The following is a 25,926-nucleotide window of genomic DNA, read 5'->3' as shown; positions in this document are numbered from 1 at the left end:
TCACAAAGGAGTAGTCCTCATAGCCTAATTGTCTCTTAAGACTTCACCTCACCAGATGTGGTGGTATCCGCCTATGGTTCCAACTACTTGGGAGGCTGAGGCCAGACGATCGTTTGAGTTCAGGAATTCAAGACTAGCCTGGGCAACATAGCAAGACTCTATCTTTAAAAAAGGAAAAAAGATCCACTTTTCAGTACCATCACATTGGCCATTAAGTTTCGACACCTGAATTTTGGAGGGGATACATTTAAACCATAGTGCCATATGATCCAGCAATCATGCTCTTTGGTGTTACCCTAAGGAGTTGAAAACTGTGTTCATACAAATACCTGTACATAGATGATTATAGCATCTTTTTTCATAATTGCCAAAACTTGGAAGCAACCAAGATGACTTCAGAAGATGAATAGATGAATGAACTGTGGTACATCTATATAGTGGAATACTATTCAGTGATAAAAAGAAATGAAATGAGATATCAAGCCATGAAAAGACATGGAGGAATCTTAAATGCCTATTATTAAGTGAAAGAAGCCACTCTGAAAAGGCTACATACTGTATGATTCCAACTATATGACATTCTGGAAAAAGGCAAAACTATGGAGATAGTAAAAAGATCAGTGGAGGCTGAGCATGGTGTGATTCATACCTGCATTCCCAGAGCTTTGGAAGGTCTGAGTGGGAACATAGCTTGAGGTCAGGAGTTTGAGACCAGCCTGGGCGACATAGTGAAACCTTGTCTCTACAGAAGAGTTTTAAAATTAGCTGGGCATGATGGCATGCACCTGTAGGTCCAGCTACTCAAGAGGCAGGGGCAGGAGAGTTGCTTGAGCCCAGGAGTCCAAGGTTGTAGTAAGCCATGATCACACTACTGTACCCCAGCCTGGTGAACAGAGCAAGATCCTATCTCAGAATCAAAAAAAAAAAAAATCAGTGGTGGCCAGGTGCGGTGCCTCACACCTGTAATCCCAGCATTTTGGGAGGCTGAAGTGGGTGGATCATGAGGTCAAGTGTTCAAGACCAGCCTGACCAACATGGTGAAACCCCGTCTCTACTAAAAATACAAAAATTAGCTGGGCATGGTGGTACATGCCTATAATCCCAGCTACTCAGGAGGTTAAGGCAGGAGAATTGCTTGAACTCGGGAGGTGGAGGTTGTAGTGAACCAAGATGGCGCCACTGCACTCCAGTCTGGGTGACAGAGTGAGATTCCATCTCAGACAACAACAACAACAAAAAAATCAGTGGTTGCCAGAGTTTGGGGAATAGGGAGTGATACGTAGGCAGAGCACATAGGGTTTTTAGGGCAGTGAAATGACTCTGTATGTGCTATAAAGATGGAAACATGTCATTATACATTTGTCAAAACCCATAGAAAGTACAACAACAATTGATAACAACATTGATAACGATTTGTCAATGTGGGTTCATTAATTATAATTGTTAAATAAAATTTAAATTAGGTCATTGATTTGGACAGAGTTCCTGCACTAGGTCCCAACAGACCAAACCAAAATAGGGTCATTCATGCTAAAGTTCTGTGCCACCAAACCGAAACTAAGTTGTTTATCTGAATTTCCAAGAAATCAGGAGAGAGAGAGATAATATCCAAATCCTTGAATAAGCCATTTTTAACCAACATTCTAAAGAAGTTGCCTTGGCTTTAACCTTTACCGGGAAAGTAACTTTGAAATGACCAATCCACTTTTTCATCCTTATTTCTGCTTTCTTCAGCCTTTTTCTTTTCTTTCTTTTTTTTTTTTTCTTTTTGCGATGGAGTCTCGCTCTGTCGCCCAGGCTGGAGTGCAGTGGCGCGATCTCAGCTCACTGCCACCTCCACCTTCCAGGTTCAAGCAATTCTCTGCCTCAGCCTTCCAAGTAGCTGGGATTACAGGCACCTGCCACAACGCCCAGCTAATTTCTATATTTTTGGTAGAGACGGGATTTCACCATCTTGGCCAGGCTGGTCTTGAACTCCTGACCTCATGATCTACCCGCCTTGGCCTCTCAAAGTGTTGGGATTACAGGCGTAAGCCACTGCACCTGACCTCTTCAGCCTTTTTCTGTCTATAAATACCCATTGACCATGTTGCAGAGGACAGTTTTCTGAGCCTCTCTGATTCTGAGGGCTGCCCAACTCAAGAATTGTTCTTTGCTCAAACAAACTCTATTGCATTTATTTTGTCTAAAGGTTTTCTTTTATCATAGCAAATGTACCATACTGGTTTGGAGTTTTGCTGGTGGAGGAAGTTGTACATATGTAGGGATGGGGGTATATGGGAACCCTCCGTACCTTCTACTCGGTTTTGCTGTGAAGCTCAAGTTACTCTTAAAAAATAAAGTCTAGGCCAGGCACAGTGGCTCACACCTGTAATCCCAGCACTTTGGGAGGCCGAGGCAGGCAGGTCAAGAGATCGAGACCATCCTGTCCAACAGAGTGAAACCCCGTCTCTACAAAAAATACAAAAATTAGCTGAGCATAGTGGCACACACCTGTAATCCCAGCTACTCAAGAGGCTGAGGCAGGAGAATTGCTTGAACCCGGGAGGCAGAGGTTGCAGTGAGCCAAGATCGTACCACTGCATTCCAGCTGGCGACAGAGTGAGACTCCATCTCAAAAAAATAAAAAATAAAAAAGTGTATTAAAAAAATGGTTACCATAGTAAATTTTATGTTCTGTGGTGTTTTTTTAAACCACAATATTAAAAATTATGTTTTTTCTTTATTCCCCATCCCCCAATCCCATTTGCCAGCAACAAAGACCATTAACAGTGTCCATATTTTTAATCAGATTTTAAACTTCACACTCTTTTATTTCCAAATGATTATTTGAAGCCAAATACTGTGTTCAGAGTATTTGAAGGCAAACACTATGCTCAGAAAGAAGTCCCGACTCAGAAAATACAAATTTGAGAGTTCCTGGCATGGGTGTGATACTTCTATCATGGGAGGGGACAAGCTCTTTAGGGACTATGTACACAGAAAGCAGAAGCTAAGGGGAAACCCAGGGAAACCTAGATTAAAGAGTCAGAGAGAGAAGGGGAAGTCTGCCAAGAATGAGAAATAAACAAAGAACTAATAGAAAAGGCATGAACCAAGGGCAGATAACATTTTAATAATAAACGTGGCCAGGCGCAGTGGCTCATGCCTATAATTTCAGCACTTTGGGAGGCTGAGATGGGAGGATTACCTGAGGTTAGGAATTTGAGACCAGCCTGGCCAGCATGGTGAAACCCCATCTCTACTAAAAATACAAAAATTAGCCTGGCGTGGTGGCATGCATCTGTAGTCCCAGCTACTTAGGAGGCTGTGGCAGGGGAATTGCTTGAACCCCAGAGCCAGAGGTTGCAGTGAGCTGAGATCATGCTACTGTACTCCAGCCTGGGTGGCAGAGCAAGACTCCGTCTCAGGAAAAAAAAAAAAATAGATAAGTCAAAACCACAATGAGATATCATTTCCCACCCATTAGGATGGCAATTATCAAAAAACCTGAAAAGAACAAATGTTGGAGAGGGTGTTAAAAAGTGCATTGTTGGTGGGAATGTAAAATGGTGTAGACACTGTGGAAAACAGTATGGTGGATTCTCAGCAAGTTAAAGATAGAATGTTTAATATAGAATGTTTGGTATGATGCAACAGTTCTACTGGTTATACACCCAATAGAATTGAAAGCAGGGACTCAAATATTTGTACACCAATGTTCATAGCAGCACTACTCACAATAGCCGAAAGGTAGAAAGAATGCAGATGTCCATTGATCAATGAATGGATAAACAAAATGTAGTTTATACATACAATGGAATATTATTCAGCCTAAAAAGGAACGAAGTTCTGATTCAAGCTATGATGCGGATGGATCTTAAAACATGCTGACCGGGTGTGGTGGCTCATGCCTGTAATCCCAGCACTTTGGGAGGCCGAGGTTTGTGGATCACTTGAGCCCAGGAGTTTGAGACCAGCCTGGGCAACATGGCAAAACCTCGTCTGTACACAAAATACAAAAATTAGCCCAGGATTTTGTGTCCTTGTAGTCCCAGCTACTCAGGAAGCTGAGGTGGGAGGATCGCTTGAGCCCAGGAGACGGAGGTTGCAGTGTGTGGAGATTGTGCCACTGCACTCCAGCCTGGGTGACAGAGTGAGATCCTGTCTCAAAAACAAACAAACAAGCAAAACCATTATGCTAAGTAAAATAAGCCAACCACACACAAAAAAATTGCATAATTCTGCTCATATGAGCAGAATTATAGAATTTAGAACAGGCAGAATCATAGTGACAGAGTAGAATTGATGTTACCAGGAGCTGGGGGAGGGAAAATGAGGAGTTATTGTTTAATGGGTTCAGAGTTTCAATTTGGGAAGTTAAATAATTTCTAGAGATGGATGGTGATGTTAGTTGCACAGCAATTTGAATGTACTTAATGTCACTGAACTGTATATTTAAAATGGCTAAAATAATAAATTTTATGTTATAGGTGTTTTATCACAACAAAAAGAGGAATAAATGCATAAAGAAGCCAAACACAAAAGAGTACATACTGTTTGAGTTTATTTATATGAAGTTCAAGAATAGGCAAACCTAACTGGAGGTGGGGGTACAGCCAGAACAGCAGTTACCTTGGTGTATGCATGTGGGAAGGAAATTGGAGAAAAGAAGAAACAAACTGTACATTCAAGGAGTTTGAGAAGGGGACAAATATTATTATAAATAAAGGGTAATGTTGGCTAGGAAGCCTAGCTTTTTTTAGGAAGGGGAAAATTGAATGTATTTTTAGTTCAAGAAACAGATGGAGAGAGAGGGAAGGATGACAATGCAAGAGAGGGAAGAGACAGATGACATCCGGAGGTGTGAGGGGAGGGAACAAAAAGGGAGGGTGGGATTAGCCTTGGAAAGGGGTAGGGATGTATCTTCCACTGTGCCTATGAGAAAAGGGAGCAAGAATGGGTGAGGATTGACTAAGCGAGGAAGTGGAAGGGAAACACATCAAAGGAGTCAGAATTGCATAGTTTTTCTTTTCTTTTCTTTTTCTTTTCTATTATCTTTTTGAGACAGGGTCTTGCTGTATCAAGGGTGCACTCCCGGGCTGGAGCGCAGTGGCACCATCTCCACTCACTGCAACCTCCATCTCCTGGGCTCAAGTGATCCTCCCATTTCAGCTTCTGAGTTGCTGGGACTACAGGTGCACCCCACCACTCCCAGCTAAATTTTGTATTTTTTGTAGAGAGGGGGCTTCGCCATGTTGCCCACGCTGGTCTCCAATGCCTCGGCTCAAGCAATCTGCCCACTTTGGCCTCCCAAAGTGCTGGGATTAAAAGCATGAGCCTCAGTTCCTGGCTGTTTTTTTTTTTTTTTTTTTTTACTATACTGAGCTGCCTCCTCCTACCTGCTCTGTATCACCAATATGCTGGCAGAATTCAACCCCTCTGATCTATTTCTTACTCTAAAACTAAACTATGCCAGTAACTACCATTTCCAAAATCATTTCTGTTGACATTTTTCCCATCTGAACATATAGGTATTTGATCAGAAGACCTCTACAGTTTATACAAGCTACAACATTTTGTTTTGTTACAGATGTGATTTTTAGAATAAATTAGTTGGAAAATATATGTATTTTTAATTTCCTCTGTGTCCTGAATTTAATAAGTGCAGCTGGGAAATAGATGTACTTCCAAAATTATGTTGGTAATACAAAGCTATCTGCCTTTCTTACAAAAATTCTGGGTTGTTTTTCTTTTTTTTTTGAACTGAGAATTTTCTTTTCGTTTTACAAGGAAAACTGATTTCAGACTTAGATAGCTAGATTAAATATATCCACATGCAATTGATGTATCAAAATTTTGTTAGAAGGAGGTAAATAATTGGAACAGGTTTCTCTATCTGTCAATTCAGAACAGTGAAGACTATATTGTTGTGTATTAGCCCATGATAAGATTCTGGGGCAGCTGTAGGGTGTATAGTCTCATTCCCTCGGAAGCAGAGGCCTTTGCTGAAGAGCAGGCAACATTGCAGTAGGAGCCTGGCTAGAAAACTACTTCATCAAAGGTGTTCAGAAAATCCCCTTTCAAAGTACACACAGGCAATTCAAAAGGCAAAGTTATGGGTGGTTAATGCATGTAGAAAAATAGGAAGTTTCATTAGTATTCAAAAGATGCAAATTAAAATGACACTCAGATGCCATTTCAACTTATCCAATTAGCAAGATTTGTAAAAGTAATGCTTAAGGGTAAAGTGTAATGGGAAATCTTATGGACTGCTTGTAGAGTATAAATTGGTTTAATTTCTTAAAAAGCGATGGAAGAATGTCTACCAAAAGCCTTACCAATGGCCATACCTTTTGAATCAATAATGGTAGTGCTAGGATGTCATGCTTTAAAGAATTCAGAAAAGTGGATAAAAGCTTTCTCACACAAAGAAACTCATTGCCCTGCTAATTATGATAGAAACAGCTAGAAACACCTGAATGTCTAACTATAAGGAATTCAGTGTGTGTGTGTGTGTGTGTGTGTGTGTGTGTGTGTGTATTGAGACAGGGTCTCTCTATGTTGCCTAGGCTGGTCTTGAACTCCTGGGCTCAAACAGTTCTCCCATCTTGGCCTCCCAAAGTGTTGGAATTACAGCCAAGCATTTCAATTATGAAAGATGCATATGATATTATACATTTTATAGCCATTCAAATGCTTATGAATAATTTTGAATGATGTGGGGGAAATGTGACATAATGATAAGTGGTACACTATTATTTCCTCTGTGTTAAAATATGTGTGTGTATAGAAAAAGACTGGAAAGTGTCAGAATGTAAAGTAGTTACATCTAAGTGGCAAGATCTGATGATTGTGTTTTCCTTCTTTATACTGCTCTCTATTTTTCACAATGTATGATCACTATTTTAAAAATCTGAATCTGAAGTTATTTTTTGACAAAGGAAGAAAATATCCTTTGATTATTTTTGGTGATCATTAAATCCCTGTACTCCAGAGAAATGGGCCAAAGCATTCAGCTAAGTTCAGCTATTCATTCAACAACATTCAATAAACATCTACTGTGTACTAGGCTCCACAAAATGTACTGGGAATTCAAGGATAAAGAAGACACCCAGACTTGTGCTGGCGCTCAGTGAGCTTAGTCTAGGGAAGTGCGCAGTAGATTAGTTTGCTAGGGGTGCCATAACAAAGTACTCCAGACTGAATGGCTTCAAGCAACAGAAATTAATTTTCTCACAATTCCAGAGACTAGAAGTCCAAGGTGTTGGCAGGGTTGGTTTCTTCTGAGACCTGTCTCCTTGGCTGGTAAATGGCTGTCTTCTGGCTGTGTCTTTATATCACCTTCCCTCTCTGTGTGTCTGTGTCTAAATTTCCTCCTCTTATCAGGACACCAGTTATATTGGATTAGGGCCCCACCCTAATGATCTCATTTTAACTTAATTACCTCTGTAAAGACCCTATCTCTAAATACAGTCACAATCAAAGGTACTGGGAGTTAGGACTTCAACATACAAGTTTTGGGGGGAACAACTCAACCCATAATATCTAGCAATTAAATAATTACATCAGGCCGGGTTCAGTGGCTGACACCTGTAATCCCAGCACTTTGGGAGGCCGAAGCGGGTGGATCACCTGAGGTCGGGAGTTCGAGACAAGTCTGACCAGCATGTAGAAACCCCATCTCTACTAAAAATACAAAATTAGCCGGGGGTGGTGGTGGGCACCTGTAATCCCAGCTACTTGGGAGGCTGAGGCAGGAGAATCGCTTGAATCTGGGAGGCAGAGGTTGCAGTGAGCCAAGATTGCGCCATTGCACTCCAGCCTGGGCAACAAGAGCGAAACTCCATCTTAAAAAAAAGAAAGAAAAGAAAAATTGCTTCAGAAAGAAGGGCTGGAAAAGCTGAGATTAAGAGTAAATAGTATCCTTGCACTCCTAGCACTACTGGCAATTTCTAGGGAATGGTGTGATTACTATTACTTCAGCATTTGCTTTTAGTCTTCTTCAGTGCATGGTTTGTAACTTCTTTATTTAACAGCTTAGGAGTAATGAAACAAATTTCCATCTAGTTACAATAAAATGCAGTTGACATTTTAAATGTATCTTCTCTTCAGAGAGTCAGAGAATGAATATTTATTATTTGATGACTGATATTACAAAGTCATTATCTTATCTTTCAGAGTTCAGATTGGGGTGTGAATCAATACTTGCTAAGTGCCCAGATGAGTATATGGCATGACTTCCAAGAAGGGCTTGGCTGGTTCTAAGTCCCTAAAGCTGTAAACAGAGTTCTGGAGAATAAACTCTGCCCTGTCTAATAACTTCTCTGTGATTCGTTTTCAATACTTTTCAAAATTCAGAAGAATAGTTTTTTATGGAACCATGTATAAAATCTAACTAAATTCATAATCTACTTCCTATACACCTGTCATTTGGCATTGAATTCTTTATGGCATGTGGCAGACTACAAGTAAATTCATTAAAAATATAACAGATTCTTTAGGCTGCATAGATCACAGTTGGAAAATACTTGTTATATTACATTCATATATACAAGTAATTGCCCGTCCATTTCAAGAGACAGAATTTTGCATAATCACTTGAGAAGCAGTAAAAAGATGGGGTAGTCTGGTGGTTAAGGGTCTGGGCTCCTGGGAGCAGCTCTACCACGCCCCACCTCCAGGAGGATGGTGAAAATGAAATAAGCAAACCCTCCTTTACAATAGAGCTCCCTGAGGAGCCCTTTACAATAGTTCCTGGGGCACAGTGACATGTGCAATATTCAAGAACTGCTCTTATTAGACATTGCGGAGTTGATTTCCTGTCTTTGATGCATTCTTTCTCTCTTGCCTTTTTCCCACACTGTGTCCAGACTTAGCTCAGTTACCCAAGGGCTAGTTCAGAATCAACAGTGAATGCTCTATGACAACTTTGAGCCCCCTTGTTCATGACATTTTAATAAGGTAAACACTTGACCCCTTCACTATTTGAAGTTCACCTTTTGGCTTGTTGGATCCACACAATTGCAGTGATTCCCTTTCTATGGCTGGCAAAATTAAAATTTGTAGAAGTTTGGAAGTATGTGTCTTGGAGTTCTTTCATTAATGTGTAAGCACTTCTCATTCTCCTGAATTTCTCCAGGTCATCTGTGAATTCTTCCCTATAGCACAGTCCCACTTGCTGCTTGCTTCCTCTTCAAGTCATTGTGCTAGGCTTATAGAGCTTCATTTGTTCCGCTCTCTATGGCTCCGTGGTTGCTCTTCCTAGTTCCAATGCCCTGTTCCTCTTCACCAGCAGTACTCCTCCTTTATTTCAAAATTGGACCCAGTCCCCTAGGATCTTGCTGTTTTTATTTCTTTGCCTTGATTGTACTTATCTTCTGCATTATTTTAATTTGCCCTTATGAATTATTGCTTGAAAAATATGTTTCTTATTTGTGCCTTTTGTCTTATTTGTGCCTGTTAGATTGTATGATCCTTGGCAATACAGCACAAGTCCTTCAACTATTTTGTACATGATCCTACTATTTGAGGATATACACTAAATATCGCTTATTGCTTACACTGGCCTTTTTATTGCTTTTTCTCCTAGTTACTCTCCTCTACCTTTTAATCTGGCTTTTCTAGCTGGTATCCTTTTGTTAACATAGACCATCTAGAATGTTTTCTATCCTCTTTTATCTTGTATCCTCAAATATCTTCTGACACTTATTTTAGTTTTCTTTGTTGCCCAATCTATTTACATGTTATACCAGTGAAATTAAAGAGAAAAATGTTTCCCACAGCATACAAAGGGAAAAAAATAGGTGAAGTGCCCTACTGAGCGAAACTGTGAGCCCTTCCTCTTTGTGGTCCCCCTCCCCCAGTATTCTTTAATCACACCATCTCGTGTTATCTTTCACTTATTTTTCTCTTTTTATTGGATTGTAAGACTATGTCTTATTAGTTTTATGAATCTCTAGCACTTGGCCCATTGCCTGGAACATAGTAAGTGTTTAACAAACTTTTGTTGAAGAAATGAAATATTTAGTAAAGAGATTCACCCATGAAAATGTGGTAGTTATAATAGGCTCCTTTGTTTTCTAAGAATCTGGCTTGAGACTAATGCTGTAAAGGGTAAGCACTGGATCATACCACTACGTTAGTACCCCTGCTCTTCCACTTGCTGGTTAGCAACAGAGGGTAAATTACCTCTCTGAGACTAGATACATCATATATAAACTTTCATAGGGTTGCTTTGAGAATTTTACTATTTAGATCAGTACTCAGTATATAGCAAGCACTTAAGAAACTTAGCTACAGCTATTATTAAAAATGACATTGGCTGGGCACAATGGCTCATGCTGTAATCCCAGCACTTTGGGAGGCTGAGGCAGGTGAATCGCTTGAGCCCAGGAGTTCAAGACCAGCCTGGGCAACATGGCAAAACCCCATCTCTACAAAAAATGCAAAAACTAGCCAGATGTAGTGCCGTATACCTGCAGTCCTGGCTACTGGGGAGGCTTAGGTGGGAGGATTGCTTGAGCCTGGGAAGTTGAGGCTGCAGTGAGCCATGATCATGCCACTACACTCCAGCTTGGGTGACAGAGCGAGACCCTGTCTCAAAAAAATAAATAAATAAATAAATAAAGATATTAATATATCAATACTTACTTATTCAAGGAGACCGGGAAAATAACTGTCACATCATTAACACCACCTGCATTTACTGAGTGCTCAATTATCCAAAGACCGTGGAAAATTCACCATCAGCATTAGACCTAGGTGTGGTGACAGGAAAAGAGAGTTTTTATCCATGTGGATAACCAGCAATGTCAACATTTAGAATTCTTTGCATAATTAGATGTTTCATTTTTTAAACATTGTGGTAAAATATGCATAACATGAAGTTTGTCATTTAACCATTTTTAGGTATACAGTTCAATGGCATTAAGTACATTTGCATTGTTGTGCAACCAACACCACTGTACATTTCTAGAACTCTTTTCTTCTTGCAAAAGTGAAACTCTGTACCTATTAAATAACAACTCCCCATCCCCCCTTCACCCAGCAGCCCCTGGAAACCACATCCTACTTGCTCTGTGAGTTTGACTACTCTAGGTAAGCTCATGTAGCTGAAATCATACAGTATTTGTCCTTTTCTATCTGGCTTATTTCACCTAGTGTAATGTCTTCAAGGTTCATCTATGTTTGTAGCATGCGACAGAATTTTCTTCCTTTTTAAGGCTGAATTAAATTTTAAATTTTAGTGGGTGTAAAATATTCCCTTTCTATTGTTTTGGTTTTTGTTTGTTTTTTGTTTTTGAGATGGTGTCTCACTCTGTCGCCCAGACTGGAGTGCAGTGGCACCATCTCAGCTCACTGCAACTTTTGCCTCCCGGGTTCCCGGGTTCAAGTGAGTCTCCCTGCCTCTGCTTCCTGAGTAGCTGGGATTCTCCCTGCTTCGGCCTCCCAAGTAGCTGGAATTACAGGCACCTGCCACCACACCTGGCCAATTTATATATATATATATATTTTAGTGGAGACGGGGTTTCACCATGTTGGCTAGGCTGGTCTTGAACTCCTGACCTCAGGTGATCCACTCTACTTGGCTTCCCAAAGTGCTGGGATTACAGGCCTGAGCCACTGCACCTGGCCCAGTTTATGTTGTTGTGTGTTTAGGTGGTTCCCCATTTTTAGCAACCGCACCTAATGAAAATCGGGCTCTTTCAGTGTAAGTATTTTTTTTTTTTTTTTTGAGACAGAGTCTCTCGCTCTGTCGCCCAGGCTAGAGTGCTGGAGTGCAGTGGCACGATCTTGGCTCCGCCAAGCTCCATAGCAAGCTCCGCCTCCTGGGTTCACGCCATTCTCCTGCCTCAGCCTCCTGCGTACCTGGGTCTACAGGTGCCCGCTACCACACCCCGCTAATTTTTGTATTTTTAGTAGATACGGGTTTTCACCGTGTTAGCCAGGATGATCTCGATCTCCTGACCTCATGATCTGCCCACCTCAGCCTCCCAAAGTGCTGGGATTACAGGCGTGAGTCACCGTGCCCGGCCCATCAATGTAAGTATTTTGAGGCCTCAAATAATAATGGAAGATTGAAAGAGAAAAGACAAGTCTGGTGCCCAGAAAATCTCATTAAAAGCATGCCTTTTTGCTTTTATCAGAAACACTTATCCTGTATTTTAAGATGCATTTAATTAAGATTTTGTTTAAGACATAAGGAAAAAGCATTGCTCAAATGTGTAGCTTTGTTGTTGTTCATCCATAATGATTACCACATCATCTTGGTCAGTGTATTCACTGACCATAAAAGCAGAAAACTGTGCATTTCCTTGATAATATTAGTAATGAGTTGGCAAGTGATCTCTGAGCCCTGGGATGGGGTGAAAGATGAAATGGAAGATGTTCTAACCTGCCAAGACTTGAGTTAAAGCCTTTTAAACTGTTTCTTTTCCAATAATTGCTAAGATTATTAAATTGCAAAACTGGATAAGGAAGCTTGTGGCATGTATTTTGTTTCAGACAGTAAGCTACTAAAGAGCAAAACAGTGAAACATCAGGGAAGCAAAGAACAAAATTACATATAACAATCTTGATAATTTAAAATGTATTTTTCAATATAAATGAGAGCTCTGATAACAAGCTAAAAACTTCTTGGGTATGGACATTCCCCTTTTCTTTAAGAGAAGGAAATTTTAAATTGGACTTATTTTATTATCCCAGGTGGAAGAAACATTTTTGCATTATTTATACCCTGCCTAGTACAAAAATTATTTGAGGCAATTTGAGAGACTGTTAAAGAATGCAACTGAAGAAATCTAAGTAGAATTTCCCCAGCTTGTCTTGTATAGTTCAGGCACTGACCTTTTATCTGAAAATACTAACAGAAACTTTAAAAAAGAACATAAACCTTGATGACTGGAGGGAAATAGTTTAGCAGCTTCTTGCATGGCGGTGGCTAGGTCTTGTCCACCTAGGGCTGGTCAGTTCTGTTTTCTCTTGTAATTAGGAGTTTCTTGGCCTGTAAATAAAGTAACCATATGTTCTAGATTTTCTGGGGCAGCCCCAATTAGAAATATTCTTTCCTGTTGTTAGACCATGTGTCAGACCATATGTACTGATATTTTTATGAAAAATATGGTCAGCTTACTCAAAATTGTCAGTATTTACCTAATGGGCCTTTTCTTCAAGGTACCCAGACACCTCTGTGTGGGTTGGGGTTCACGTCCCACCCATTCTGTGAGAATCAGCTGATGTCTTTGCATTTTTGTAAAGCCTGACCTGCTTTCTTCTAGAAACCTTCCTTCTCCCATCTCCCACTCCACCTATGGAGTGCCGCACTCTGCCCAGCATTTCATTATACACCATCTTTTATTGTTATGTGTGGTTAATTTCATCTCCTCAACAATATTGCAGTCTGGAGGAAAGGAATATCACCTAAGTTTCTCCCACAACTTCCATGGGGCCTCAGTGGGGGCTAGGCACACGGCAATTCCTGTTTTAAAATCAAAAAATAAAAAGATTGATTAATTTGTTTGTGTCATACAGGGCAGGGACCCTTTTAGTCTCTACCAGAACCCTGCAATGAACTTGTAAATATTTTACTATTGGTTAAAACCCTTACCACAGCACCAGATTTCTATTCTAATTCTAAGCATTTGATTTTATAAACACACACACACACACACACACACACACACATACACACACATGGACTTCAGAAAGTTCATGGAAAGATGGAATTAAAATACATAAATAAAAAATGCAAACTTTATTTCTCAACATAAGTTCCATCAAGGTCAACGTGTTTTTGTAAGTGATGATATCAGCCACTTAGTCCATTCCTAAAGAACTGATGGTCCTGGGAATTTACCCATATCAATGCAATCCTTTTTATATTATTAACTGAAGAAAAATGGGTACCCTTTACAGATTTTTAAGATTAGAAACCAAAAAGAAGTCAGAAGGAGCCAAATCAGGACTGTAAGGTGGATGCCTAATAATTTTACATCAAAACTCTCCCAAAATTGCCCTCATTTGACATGGGCAGGAGTGTTGTCAGAGTGGAGAAGGACTCTCTGGTGAAGCTCTCCCAGGCATTTTCTGTTAAAGCTTCAGCTGACTTTCTTAAAATGTAATCATAATAAGCAGAAGTTATCAGTCTCTGGTTCTCAAGAAAGTCTCCAGAAAGTTTTTTGGGATGCTTAAGCAAAATGCCTTGAGCATCCCAAAAAACTGTTGCCATGACTTTTAATCTTAACCAGCCCACTTTTGCTTTGACTGCACCACTTCCACCTCTTGGTGACCATTTCTTTCATTGTGCATTGTCTTCAGAAATACACTAGTAAAGCCATGTTTCATCTCTTGTTACAGTTCTTCAAAGAAATGCTTCAAGATCTTGATCCTACTTGTTTAAAATTTCCATTGTCTGCAGCTGATCTGGGCTCAACAGTTTTGGCATCCATCAAATGGAAAGTTTGCTCAACTTTAATTTTTCAGTCATAACTGTGTAAGCTGAACCAAGTGAGATGCCTATTGTGTTGGCTTCTGTTTGTGCTGTTACACCAGTCCTCTTCATTTGGGGCATGGACAAGATGAATTTTTTCCTCACAAATTGATGTGGATGGTCTGCCATGGTGAGCTTTATCTTAAATATCACCTCGTCCTTTCTTAAAATAAGTTATCCATTTGTAAACTGCTGATTTTGGGGGGGCATTGTCCCCATATATTTTTCATAAAGCATAAATAATGTCACCATTCTTCCACCCAAGCCTCACCATCAATTTGATATTTGCTCTTTCTTCAATTTTAGCAGAATTCATGTTACTCTGATAGAGGCTCTTTTCAAACTGATATTTCATCCTTCTTAGTGCCTCAACAAGATCCCGTTCAGACATGCTATAACAAATTAGTATGAGCTTCTTTTAGTGCAAAAAAAATTTGAAATCTACACATAGTTTTTTCATTAAATGCATTTTCCATGAACTTTTAGAAGTCGGTCCCCTTGTGGCCGGGTGCCGTGGCTCACACCTGTAATCCCAGCACTTTGCGAGGCTGAGGCAGGTGGATCACCTGAGGTCAGGAATTCGATACAAGCCTGGCCAACATGGTGAAACCCGGTCTCTACTAAAAATACAAAAATTAGCCGGGCAAGGTTGCAGGTGCCTATAACCCCAGCTACTCAGGAGGCTGAGGCAGGAGAATCACTTGAACCTGGGGGGTGAAGGTTGCAGTGAGCTGAGATCACACCACTTCACTCCAGCCTGGGCAACAGAGTGAGACTTCATCTCAAAAAAAAATAATAATAATTAAAAATAAAAAAAGAAGTCAGTTCCCTTGTATATATTTGGCGAGTAAAACTCAGGCCTTAGTTTCACGTATGTACTAAGGAAAAATGGTTTTAGGACTTTGTAATTTTGTCCTAGAACTATAGGTAGATATAAAGTGCTATCATTTATTTTTCAAGCTTATCTTCTTTCTCTCCCCTCACTATGGGTGTCCTCCCAAGCGTCAGTGCTAGACTGTCTAACTAACCATCTGCTCTATGGAAGTTGCTTATGAAGGGACACACTATTCTCTCCAGGTGATCACTGTCAAATCTGCATTTCCACAGCAGCTTTTCTCTGAGCTCCAGCCAGTGAGTCAACTAGGCAGAAGGTGTAATATATGGGGCACAGATAGGGGAGTATGGAGTAGGGAGTTTGAGGAGTTGGACAATATCAGGAAACAGGGAATGTTTTCAAAATATTTATAGTAGATGAGATTTAGTAGGTCTCGGGTGGGACTCGGGCAACTGTATGTCGAGGGACTCAGTGATTCTGATTTCAGAGAACCACAGTTCCAGAACTCTTAGTTTCAATTCCTTATAGTACAACTTTAAAGGTTGCTATCAGCATAGCTCTATGACACCGCCTTCCCTTTCCAATTTCTCCATTTGGTTCAGTATTAATACTCTTGCTTTTTCTGAGAAATTGGAATGTTTAAGGGAGTTTAATTTGCCATATTTGTACATTTGATGTGTTAGGTTGATAAGAGTTATTTAAGTACTTGGGGGAGGTTTTGCTTATTAGGTTATAAGTTAGCTCTTCAGGCATTTGAAATGTTTAAAATAAAAACTGACTTTATTAAATTTATAAATACAGTTTAAAATGTTTAAGGGGATTTAATTATCTACTTTGTAAATGGTACTGAATTGTTTAATTAAATTTAGTTTCTTTAACATCAGCTCACCAAATATTAATCATAGAAAAGTGAAGTACTCTTCATTTGCATAATAAGATTAGTAATTTAAACTCAAGAAAAACTAGATTCTTAATTGTGTAATAAAAATGGAATATTAATTTGCTATCCCAGTAAGTGTAAATAGTTTTTTCTACTTTTAAAGATTCCTTTCCTGCCCAAGACCTAAAAACAAATGAATAAACCTCCACAATATCAAAAGATAGAGCCTAAATATGTTTAAATGTAAATGACACTTATTCCCCACAGTTTCTATGCTCCTTATGGTTCTGAAATTTCTGGAATATAAGTGACTCAAAACACCCTTCTTTAATCTGATGAAGGGAATTATGAGCACCTTTCAAGTTATCTTTTAAATACAAAGTTCCTTCAACCATTGGATATGTAATTTGGAATACATTGTACTATGGAATGGAATTTGCTCACTTGGTGAGTACGTGATTTGTGTTAATCCAAGCCTATCACTAAATTATGGAGACTCTTCTATTAGCTAGAAAAATATCTCAGACCTGGCTGGGCGCAGTGGCTCATGCCTGTAATCCTGGCACTTTCGGAGGCTGAGGCGGGTGGATCACAAGGTCAGGAGTTTGAGACCAGCCTGGCCAACACAGTGAAACCCTGTCTCTTCTAAAAATACAAAAAATTATCCGGCCGTGGTGGCAGGCACCTGTAATCCCAGCTACTTGGGAGGCTGAGGCAGGAGAAATGCTTGAACCTGGGAGGCGGAGGTTGCAGTGAGCTGAGATCCCGCCACCGCATTCCAGTTCAGACAACAGTGCGAGACTCCATCTCAAAAAAAAAAAAAAAAGAAAAAGAAAAAGAAAAATACCTCAGACCTGACGCCTCCTCCTCTCCTCCAACTCCCCACCTACATTAGTTTTGAGTCTTAGGGTAATCCAAATGAAATAAAGAATTGTGACGTCAGCAGATCCTGACATAAATGTAAAGCCTAAAGTCTTCAATATTGGGAAAGTTGACATAGTAGACTGTTGTTTTCTCACTTTCAGACTGTGCACGTCTGCTCCTATAAAACTGCAAATGAAGCCACTACTACTGTGCAGGCACACTGCGCCTGATTAAATGCCTAGCCAGCCTCCATAGCATCTTTCAAGCACTGTCACTCTCTTGCCGCATTGACTGGGCAGGAGCAAATGGCCTATGCCATGGCTTGTCATGATCACTTCACGCTATAGATGACCTCTTTTTTTTTGTCATTGTTCTTGCTTTGGAGGCTTCTTGCTATTCATATTTTTACTATGGAAACAAAAATTCCTATGACACTACCTTCTGAGTTAGTTTAATTGAAGGGTACCTTGTGATTGCAGAAAAATTGTAAAATACAAAAATAAAAATAAAAATTACCATATGTAAGTACCTATCATGTGAATCAAAGTGAATCAGGATTTTTCTTAATACTATAAAACCAAAATAAAATTCAGAAATAAATTGGATACTTGGATGCTAAAGCTAATGCAAGATGCAGCTATCTTCCATCACCCCCAGAATTAAAATGTTTATGTTTATTTAATCGGTTTTCTTTATCTTTTGGTCGACTCTATTATAAACACAGGTTATATGTTTATAACATAAACTAACTTTAACAACCCAGGTTTTTTGTCTGCTTTATACCACTAGTATTTCACATAAGATTTCATTTTCAGAAAGTGTTCTCTCCTAAGGAAAGTTTCAAAAGCCACTGATTTATTAGGCTAAGAGCCTCCTAGTTTTCCTCTGGGATTCCAGTCCTTCCCTTCTTCATCTTACCTACAGCACCACAAACATAGTAATTTTTCCAAAATTTTGTTATATATTCTCCCTCTTCAATAATCTATAAAGCCACTTTGTAGACTATGAAATTAAATTCAACGTTTTCAACCTGGCTTTCCAGGCAGACATAATCTGGCCCTACTCCAGCTATCCAAATATGTTTACGTAGTCACCCATACAGACTTTGTAGTCCAGGAAAGGTAAGTCTGTGGTGCCTCTACTTCCTTATCTCCTGCTCTTGACAGATCCTGCCAATCCTTCTGCACTGAGCCATAGCTCACTGGTCACTGGCTTTTTTTGGTAAGGCCTGCCCCTTGTGTGCCCTGTGTTTTGGTGAATTATGTCCTTAAACCTGAGACTTTTGCCCCTCTCCATTCACCTACTCTAATTCCTTCTTATCCTTCACAGTCCACATATGTATGGAGGCTGCATTAGCTTCCTGAGCGCATGATGATCTCTTCTTCCCACTGATTTATAATTTAGTTTTGCCTAAGAGCTTTCTTTGTTCTCTGGTCTTCCTTCAGGATCACAGATGTCTACATTTCTTCACAAGGTTGTGATGTCTGTAGGGATCTATTCTTGAAAGGTAGAAGGTAACTTGGACAAGAGTGGTAGTAAAAGGGGGTAGATTGATGATAGGTTTAGGAGATAGGATTAAAAGAGCTGGAGATAGATTGGATGCAGAGAAGGAGCATGAAGGAACAGTCAAGGATTCCAGCTTAAGCAATTGGGTTGAAGAGACACCATCCATTCACTAAAATGAGCAAAGGTAAAGGGGGAATAGATTAGATGTGGCTCTGGCTGGGAATGCAGGTATTATGGAGTGAACATGAGTTCAATTTGAATATGTTAAGTTTAAGAAGCATATGGGACCTCCCAGGAGAAATGCCAAGTGGCCATTTAGGTATATGGCAATGAAGATTAGTAGAGAGGTCCAGACTGTCCCAGACATTTGGAGGTCACTGGTGTATAAAAAGCATTTAAAGCCCTTAGGATTAGAGAAGTCACCTAGGGAGAAAATGTAGAAAAGAAGCAAAGAGAACCACCAGTCTCTTGTGAGTTATGTTCTCATCAGTCAGATTCCTACAGCCTGTCAACTCCGGATGGGTTAATAAAATCAGGTTTCTTAACTGGAACAACTTCATAATCATTTCTTCCTCCGTCATGACTCCAGTAAGGTAGCTAGCCAAAACAAGAAGCAGACCATTCCATCATGGCAATTCTATTTTAAAACACAGCAGAGATTATTATCCCCATTGTACAGAGGAAAAAGTGACTATGAAAGCTTAAGCAATTTAGTTAAAACTGCAGAATCAGTGAGTGACAGACAGGAATGAGATTAAATTCAGGGCATAGAATTGCAATTAAGAAGAGCTCTTTCTACCTTTCAAGAATAGATCCCTACAAGTCATCACAAGCTTGTGAATAAATGTAGACATCTGTGATCTTAAAGGGAACACCATAGAACAAAGAAAGTGCTTAGGCAAAACTAAATTATAAACCAATGGGAACAAGAGATCATCATGAACTATTATCCTGTGATTAGATTATTGCAAAATTCTCCCAACTGGTCTCACCATTTCTAATTTAATGACCCCTCCAAACCATGTTTTAAAATTTTTATTTATTTATTTTTATATTTTTTGAGACAAGGTCTCACTCTGTCACCCAGGCTGGAGTGCAGTAGAGCAATCATGGCTCACTGCAGCCTTGACCTCCCCAGGTTCAGATGATCCTTCCACTTCAGGCTCCTGAGTAACTGAGACTACAAGTGCGTGCCACTACACCTGGCTAATTTTTGTATTTTTAGTAGAGATGGGGTTTCACCATGTTGCCCAGGTTGATCTCAAACTCCTGGCCTCAAGTATCCACCAACCTCGGCCTCCCAAAGTGCTGGGAGTACAGGCGTGAGTTACTGCACCTGGCCTCCAATCAATTTTTCACACAGCAACCAAAGGATCTTTTTAAAGAGCAAATCTCATCATATATAATTTTATCCTTACATACCATATTCAAAATAAATCCAAACTATCTCCAAGTGGCCACTAAGGGCCTTTGTGACCTGGTCCCTGCCTACCTTTCCAGGCTCATTTCCTGTGCGCTCTTCTCTCCCTTGATCCCTTCCAATCCGTATTGGCCTTTCCAGATCCTCAGATACACCAAGCTCTTTACTACCTTCTGCTTGACAGCTTTCCCCTCACCCCATCATCTGGTTAACTCCCAGCTCCACTTAAAGTTTAAGAAAAGCCTTTCCTAATCCTCTAACACAGTAATTAGCACAAGATGCAATTATATTTTTATTTGTGTGATTATTTGTTTGTCCATCTCCCCTCTGGACATGAGGGCAGGAACTACTTACCACTAACTTATCTAACTTACCACTGTATAGTCACAGTAACAATTAGAGCCAAGGTATTTGTAGGGTCTCAGGAGAAACTTTGTTCTATGAGTTTTACCTGTGTTGTCTCTCAGGCACATGCCTCTTGTTTGGATGGTGCTAGATAACCATTACTAATGCCTGCCCTCCCAGCTCTTCAGTTCCTCTGCCCTTCTACTAGATCCTTGTGTGTACATGCAATTATGTTGCTTCAGACAATCAGATTATAATATTGACTGTGTAATGGAATTACTCTACTAATAATAACAGTAGTCATGCCACCAATATCACACTTCAAGGTTTTCTAGGCCGGGTGCAGTGGCTCACGCCTGTAATCCCAGCACTTTGGGAGGCCGAGGGGGCAGATCACGAGGTTAGGGGATCGAGACCATCCTGGCTAACACGGTGAAACCCCATCTCTACTAAAAATAAAAAAAATCAGCCGGGCATGGTGGTGGGCGCCTGTAGGCTATGGCACGAATGGTGTGAACCCGGGGGGCAGAGCTTGCAGTGAGCCGAGATTGCGCCACTGCACTCCAGCCTGGGAGAGACAGCAAGACTCCGCCTCAAAAAAAAAAAAGTTTTCTAAATGCTCATAGTGAGCATTATCTCATTTAATCTTGGAGTCTGGACCCGAAGATGCATTCTGCTACCTCAATTCATTTGGATGATTCCCAAAGCTGTATCAACAGCAGTTTATATTCAATTCATCACTGAAGGAAGGGCTACTTCAGCTGACAGCTGATTTTATGCTTTTTTAGTAGTTCCATCTCAAGACAGTGACCTTTACATTACTCAAATTCTGGGGACTATTACTATATGTGTCCCTCAGTTTACTGAATATAATTCCTTCTAGGATTATTGGAATGGATAAATGAGATAATAATAAGTAACATTTGTTGAATGCTTACTATGCTCTGGACAATGTTTTAAGTGCTTTATTTGCACAAATTTATTCATGCCTCAAAACTCCCCACGAAGTAGGTAGCATTGTTATGCATTGTTATACTCATTTATAAAGGGAGAAATTGAGACACAAAGAGTTATATCAATTATTACTTTGCTAATAAGTGGGGAAGTTGGAATATGAATCCAGCAGTCTGATTCCAGAGTCTAGGCCCTATGCAGTATGTATGTGAATGCTTACTCTTTGGTAATATTTATTCTTTAATGACATTACTTTTTAATGTATTTACCTGCATTTTAGGGAGAGCTTACTGTGTGCCAGGCATTAAGTGCAGTGCAGGAACATAGTTTGCACTCTAGTGAGGAAGGTGGATTTGAAAGGTGATTATAACAGTGATGAGTGTTATGACTGTGAGGGACCAGTGTGGAGTGGGAGCATAGACCGGTGGGAATCAGTCTCATCTGGGGCTCAGAAAGTGCCTTCTTGAGGAAGGAACCTTTTGGTAAGATGTGTGCATAGTGTGCCAGAGCATTCTATGAATGATTGGGGAACTAAAAGAAGTCAAGACAGCTGGAGTTTCTTGAGCAAGGAGGCAAGTGGAGTGAGATGATGCAGAACCAAGCACTGACTCCCATCACAAGGGCCTTGGATGCCATAATAAGGATCTGGTACTGTATTCTAAAGGGCTTGACGTCTATTAAAAAGATCTCAAGTACACAGTTTGGAAAAGACTGTGCCAGCCGAGCATGGTGGCTCAAGTAATCCCAGGAGTTTGGGAGGCCAAGGCAGGCAGATCACTTGAGTTTAGGAGTCTGAGACCAGCCTTGGTAACATAGGGAGACCTTGTCTCTACTAAAAAAATGAAAAAGTTAGCCAGGCGTGGTGGTACACACTGTAGTCCCAGCTACTGGGAGACTGAGGTGGGAGATCACTTGAGTCATGGAGGTAGAAGCTGCAGGGAGCCATGATCACACCACTGCACTACAGCTTGGGTAACTGAGTAAGACCCCATCTCAAAAAAAAAAAAAAAAGACTGGCTGGCTGTGGTGGCTCATGCCTGTAATCCCAGCACTTTGGGAGGCCGAGGCAGGCAGATCACCTGAGATAGGGAGTTCAAGACCAGCCTGACCAACATGGAGAAACCCCGTCCCTACTAAAAATACAAAATTAGCCGGGTGTGTTAGCACATGTCTGTAATCCCAGCTACTCGGGAGGCTGAGGCAGGAGAATCGCTTGAACCCAGGAGGTGGAGGTTGCGGTGAGCCAATATCATGCCATTGCACTCCAGCCTGGGCAACAAGAGTGAAACTCCGTCTCAAAAAAAAAAAAAAAAAAAAAAAAAGAGTGTTCCAGCAGAGAGAAGTGGGAGTGAGAAGGCAGAAATCAGTGGGGAGGTTGTTGTAATCTTCCAGGAGAGAGGGGCTGGTTGTGTGAGCAAGGATGGCAGCAGGGGTCATGTGAGAGAGTGGGTGGGTTCTCAACATATCTCAGAGGTAAAGTGGACAGAACTTGGTGGCTGATCGAATGTGGAGGGTGAGAGGAAAGAAGGAGCCAAGGTTTCTGACTTGAGCAAAGTTTTGATAATGGAAATAGAAATGGATAAGAGGAATGAAAGCAGTTTGGGGTAAGAGGATTGACAGAATAATGAATTGAATTTCAGGGGCGTTGAAACAGAAGTGGATGTGTCCAACAAGTAGGTGGATTATATATATAAGGGTCTAAAGCTGAGCAAGGAGAGGTGGGCTATAGAATATCTTTAATCTTAAAATGGACATTATTCACATTTATATTTCCAAAATTATCATGTATCTTAAAATTCAGTTTGCTTGCCAGGTGCAGTGGCTCACGCCTGTAATCCCAGCACTTTGGGAGGCTGAGGCGGGAGGATCACAGGGTCAGGAGATCAAGACCATCCTGGCCAACATGGTGAAACCCCATCTCTACTAAAAAAATACAAAAATTAGCTGGTTGTGGTGGCACGTGCCTGTAATCTCAGCTATTTGGGAGGCTGAGGCAAGAGAATCCCTTGAACCAGGGAGTCGGAGTTTGCAGTGAGCCGAGGTCATGCCACTGCACTCCAGCCTGGTGACAGAGAGAGACTCCATCTCAAAAAAGAAAAAAAAAATTGCTTGCTTATCAGTGTTTCTTTTCTCCTGAATATTATTACAAGGTAATGATAAACTATAATTAACAGTGCCTTAAAATAGAGGATATTCTATGAAGTAAGAATATCCTATAAAGGAACAATTAATTTGTACTTAATGGTGTTTCGAGAAATCGGAGAAAGAGCCTTTAAAATACCTTTTTATCTTGAAGAAAGATATGTTTAGCATAGGTAAAATTCAGCACTAGCATGAATTTTGGCACAAATGCCAAATCGGTACAGTCCAACTTAATGGGGCTTTACCATAATTATTAACGGGCTTGAAGTGTTTATTCTTTTTAAATGAGTCCAAATCCTTCCTTCTTTCAATTCTACCTCCAACACAATTTTGCTTACACCATTAACTTCATTAGCAGTCTCTATCTCCATGCTACAAAGATATGCCTTTGTCAACGTGGAATACAATAACGTGTCTGATTTTTAAGAACTCAAATTAATATGATTTTACTGTAGTGTGTTTATGTTTCCCCGAGCATAAAATGCTGAATCATGGCCGGGCACAGTGGCTCACGCCTGTAATCCCAGCACTCGGGAGGCCGAGGCGGGCGGATCACAAGGTCAGGAGATCGAGACCATCTTGGCTAACACGGTGAAACCCCGTTTCTATTAAAATATATAAAAAATTAGCCGGGCGTAGTGATGGGCGCCTGTAGTCCCAGCTACTCGGGAGGCTGAGGCAGGAGAATGGCGTGAACCCGGGAGGCGGAGCTTGCAGTGAGCCGAGCCCAGATCGCGCCACTGCACTCCAGCACTGCAGCCTGGGCGACAGAGCGAGACTCCGTCTCCAAAAAAAGAAAAAAAAAATGCTGAATCATGGCAGTGTTTCACATATTCATTCCTCCATCCTCAGCCATATAGGTGGGAGAAGAGGTAAAGAAACCATAAACTTAGTTTAGAAGAAGAAAGACTTTATCAACATCCCATTCTCAAATCCTACATCATTTACTGTCTCTAAGGTGTTTTTGGTTTCTGGGGTTTTTTTTGGCCAATATACTGTCTTACATTGTTAATGTTTATATTTATTTATTTATTTATTTATTTTTGAGATAGGGTCTGGCTCCGTCACCCCAGCTGGAGTGCAATGGTGTGTTCTCAGCTCGCTGTAACCTCTGCCTCCTGGGCTCAAGCGATTCTCCTGCCTCAGCCTCCTGAATAGCTGGGACTATAGTTGCATGCCACCATGCCCAGATAATTTTTGGATTTTTTAGTAGATGGGGTTTCGCCATATTGCCCAGGCCGGTCTCGAACTCCTGAGCTCAGGCCATCCACCCGCCTTGGCCTCCCAAAGTACTGGGATTACAGGTGTGAGCCACCACACCCAGCCTTCCATTGTTAATTTAATATTCATAAATGTGTATATAACCTTCCCAACGAGATATTAACCTAGCAGGGCAGCAAATAACTATGGCTACTCCCTGACAATCTTTACGTCTGGGATCTTTACCTAGTTTTCTGTTCCATTCCTACCAGGTCTTCCCAGGCCTTCCAACTAGGGCCATCCAGATCTCACAAAGATCACTCCTTAGCATAGTCAAGGTTCAGGGAATATTTTGAAACAAACCATTACTTCCTAATCTGTTCTTCCCTAATCTCCAAACCAGATAAAGAGATTACAAGAAAGAAAAACTGCCAGGCACAGTAGCACACATCTGTAGTCCCAGCTAGTTAGCAGGCTGAGGCGGGAGGATCACTTGAGCCTTGAGCCCAGGAATTCGAGGCCAGCCTGGGCAACATGGCAAGACCCTATCTCTTATTTAAAAAAAAAAAAAAAGACAAACAGAAAAACTACACAGCAGTATCTCTGATGAACATAGATGCAAAAGTATTCTAACACAAAATATTAACAAATTGAATCCAACACTATATAAAAAGAATTGTATAGTGTGACCAAGTGGGATTTATACCAGATATATAAGGCTGGCTCAACATTCAAAAATCAATCAATGTGGCCAGGCACAATGGCTCACGCCTGTAATCCCAGTACTTTGGGAGGCCAAGGCAGGCGGATCACCTGAGGTCAGGAGTTCGAGACCAGCCTGACCAACATGGTGAAACCAAAAATACAAAAATTAGCTAGATGTGGTGCCAGGTGCCTATAATCCCAGCTACTCAAGGCTGAGGCAGGAGAATCGCTTGAACCCAGGAGGCGGAGTTGCAGTGAGCCAAGATTGCACCACTGCACTCCAGTCTGGGTAACAGAGAGAGACTGTCTCAAAAAAAAAAAAAAAAAAAAAATCAATGTCATCCACCACATCAACAGGCTAAAAAAGAAAAATCATATGATCATATCAATTGATACAGAAAAAACATTTGACAAAATCCAACACTTATTTATGATAAAAACTCTCAGCAAACTAGGAATAGAGAGAACTTCCTCGACTTGATAAAGAGCATCTACAAAAAGCCTGCAGCTAAAATCATACTTAATGGTGAGAAATTGTATGCTTTTCCTGTCTGATCAGAAAAAAGGCAAGGACATCCCTTCTCATCGCTCTTATTCAACAATGT

Source organism: Pongo abelii, chromosome 14, assembly GCF_028885655.2.
Source record: "Pongo abelii isolate AG06213 chromosome 14, NHGRI_mPonAbe1-v2.0_pri, whole genome shotgun sequence".
Taxonomy (NCBI): Eukaryota; Metazoa; Chordata; class Mammalia; order Primates; family Hominidae; genus Pongo; species Pongo abelii.
This window is presented reverse-complemented; position numbering follows the sequence as displayed.